Below are 3,736 nucleotides of genomic sequence, written 5' to 3' on the forward strand. Positions count from 1 at the left end.
ACTCCCCTTCCCTGGGCTATGTTTTACTCTGGCAACCATTGCTTCCATTTCTGCTATACCCCTTGGAAAAAGTCATGCCTCACTATTCGTATCTCTCTCCCGTGTCAGTGAGGCAGCTTCCTTTTAGCTCTCTGTCACTCTGAAAAACATCAAGATGAACCACTGTCCAAAGGTCTTAAATCCCTAAACAAAATTTTTGTAAGAGTTATGTGTTTGGTGGCATTTAAAAGGCCTAGCTGGGAGTTCACCTGTAAGACAGCAATCTCTGGCACACACCCCAAAGCCAGATTTTCTGCATTTGGCAGTCAATTGCATCTTTCACAAACATTACTCCTCACTCCAACACGTAAAATATTTGTGTGAGTGAACAATGCAGAATGTCTTGACTCTTGTCCATCCGCACGGTGGTGCCATTAGGGATCACAAAGACACTTACTGGGCCAGGCTGCCACAGTGAAAGTTTCCCCTCACCGCCGCTTTCCAGACGAGCTCAGCCAGATCCCCTTATTCCCAGCTAATGTACAAATCTGTTTTAAATTACTCTCTAAACTGACTATCACTCAGACATTTAATATCAATACCGTGCTTCATTCGTAATTAATTGCACGGCTCAAGGTGGACCTCTACTATGAACTCACAAGAACTTGTGTATGTTGTATGACAGTGTTGAAAACTTGTCCTGTAACGATTATAATAGCTTCATAGTTAGGTCTACATCATTTTATGGCCACAGAAAGAAAGTTCCTGTTTCAATTGACATTTTAGCTTGGAATGTGAAATATTTTAAAATGTTGTGTAAATGCCCCATTCCATCACACGAGTCAGTTTAGGTGGTTGTTGGTCACAGTTTGGAAGAGTCCATTCAGGATAGTAGACAGCTGGTCACACGTCGTACCATGCACGAATAGAGTGTAAGGAGATTTGCTAGCTGATTTTCAAGGGAATGAAATATATGGTGGGAACCTGGTATCAGGATGACATACAAATGTACTAGCAAATGGTTTAAGTTAAGTGATTAATAGCATACTGTTATTGGAAGCAAACACAAAATTTTGACCACGATATTCTTACTCCTCACATCAAGCTATGATGAAGTGGGCAAAGTTCTGTTGAAAGATGTAGCCAATTTTCACAAAGCCTGTAAATGTTGGTAAGTGAAGTATTCATTTGTTAGCGAGCAATTTAGTCAAATACGTTAGGACTGTAATAAAAAACTATGGTTGTGGGATTAGACATGTCTGTTATCCAGCTTGGCAGCAAAATTCTGAGCCCTGTAAGAAACCACGTGTGATTTTAACCGATGCACATCTCGATGAAACATTGTGAGTGAAGCTCTCTGTACTGTGCTGTGTGGGCAAGGTTCAATAAGGGTGCACGCAGCCCTTGTAAGGCCAACTGAGGAGCTACTCAACTGAGAAGTAGCATTGCCATTGCCAAAAACTGACAACGGCCGGGACAGAGGTGTGGTGACCCCATTCCCCTCCAGTGAATTTGGTTAGCTGAGGATGACACAGTTGTCAGTCAGTACCATCACTGTTGAGACGTCCGATGCCTCTTCGCATAGATTTTTTTTTTTTTTTTTTTTTTTAGGTTCAAGTCATGGCTGAAATGTACTGATTGTTATTTACATTTTTTTTTTTTATGGAAGAGTACAATACATGATTATTAAGCTGTTGTTATAAAAGTGTGCTTGTAGCCCACCATATGTACAAAGACTCTCTAAAAGACTGACAGTATGCACAGGTTCCTAATATATCTAAACTTCAGCCAATGCTCAGTATTAGTGTATTATTCAGCTTTTCCGTAAATTCACAATGGGGCACTGACTGGCTTGTAAATAAAGTTCAAAATTTCATAACGACAAAAATAAATATAAATCAACCCAGAGCACAATCTTTTTTAAATCTCGTCTTCACAAGAAACAAGTAAAGCTGAGTTACACACTGGTTCCAGATGTGGCTTAAATTCCATGAGTTTACACCTCTTAAATACAAGAAGTCTCACATTTTTGTAACTTTAAAGTGGAAATTCAGGCAGTGTGTAGCACAGTCAGTCGTCATTTCTCTTGAACGACTAACTACACTGCTAGGTTAGGCATGTGGAGGCTGGCTGTCCAGCCACGCCCACTCGTCTGTGTGTCACTCCTCCGACGGCATCTGAGCGAGCTCACCGGAGGAGGGGTTCACAAGTGTTGGACACATTAGGGAAATATTGTTCACAGCAAGAAAGATAGCCAATATGCACTCAGTAGGTCTGTCAGGGAGCCTCATCCAAGATGGGGCATCTTTGCCTGTGGCTATTGAGCTTGCAGGGTGCAGTCATCTCCGAGGAGTGGCATCAGTTCTGACAGTGCCTTTTGCGAGGGTTCCGAAGTCATCCTCAGTTCATTCAGATGACTGGTGGAGGCTGCTGGCCTCTCATATGGAGTGCAAGAACAGCTCACGATTTGCAGCACAGTTTCCAGAGTTGACTGGGGTCCTAAGGTCTGGAGCCGAGTGGACAATCTCGGCCAGAGGCTTTGTTGAGTCTGACAGTCTTGGCTGGACCACCATTATTGGGTGGATAATTGTAGGACTCTCCTAGACAGGTCAGGGTACACTACACAAAGGAAGCAGCTACTCAGTTAGGTAAGTACTTGCGGGGTGCACATGGTGGTTTTTAGGCTACATGGTAGTCTGAGATACTCTGATGAACACAAAGCAGTTGACATACAGATAACAAAATCAGACAGCATTCAGAGTGAAGACACTTTGACAAATTTTATCAGTTAACTGTTGTAGTTTTTGCAACAAAATTCCCAAACTTATTTATTTATGGCTTATTTACCCTGACTAGATTAGATGCTTCAGGCGCTAACTTACATATGACCAGGAACAATATTACACAGAAACTAAATAATAATAACACTAACATTAATAATGATGCTAAAATAATGTATTATAATAATACGTTAAGACACAACAATCTCAATGCAAATAATTTGGATTATTAATGAAAAGTACACCCCCCCCCCACCCCAAGAAACATGGACCTTGCCATTGGTGGGGAGGCTTGCGTGCCTCAGCGATACACATAGCCGTACTGTAGGAGCAACCACAACGGAGGGGTATCTGTTGAGAGGCCCGACAAACGTGTGGTTCCTGAAGAGGGGCAGCAGCCTTTTCAGTAGTTGCAGGAGCAACAGTCTGGATGATTGACTGATCTGGCCTTGAAACACTAATCAAAATGGCCCTGCTGTGCTAGTACTGCGAACGGTTGAAAGCAAGGGGAAACTACAGCCATAATTTTTCCTGAGGGCATGCAGCTTTACTGTATGGTTAAATGATGGTGTCTTCTTGGGTAAAATAGTCCCCCATTATAATCTCCAGGAGGGGCCTACTCGAGGATGTCGTTATCAGGAGAAAGAAAACTGGCATTCTATGGATCGCAGCGTGTAATGTCGGATCCCTTAATCGGGCAGGTATGTAAGAAAATTTAAAAAGAGAAATGGATAGGTTAAAGTTAGATATAGTGAGAAGTAGTAAAGTTCGGTGGCAAGAGGAACAAGACTTTTGGTGAGTTGAATACAGGGTTATCAACACAAAATCAAATAGGGGTAATGCAGGAGTAGGTTTAATAATGAATAGGAAAATAGGAATGCGGGTAAGCTACTACAAACAGCATAGTGAACGCTACTACAGTAGTACAAGTTTATATGCCAACTAGCTCTGCACATGATGAAGAAATTGATAAAATG

Source organism: Schistocerca gregaria, unplaced genomic scaffold (assembly GCF_023897955.1).
Source record: "Schistocerca gregaria isolate iqSchGreg1 unplaced genomic scaffold, iqSchGreg1.2 ptg000292l, whole genome shotgun sequence".
Classification (NCBI taxonomy): Eukaryota; Metazoa; Arthropoda; class Insecta; order Orthoptera; family Acrididae; genus Schistocerca; species Schistocerca gregaria.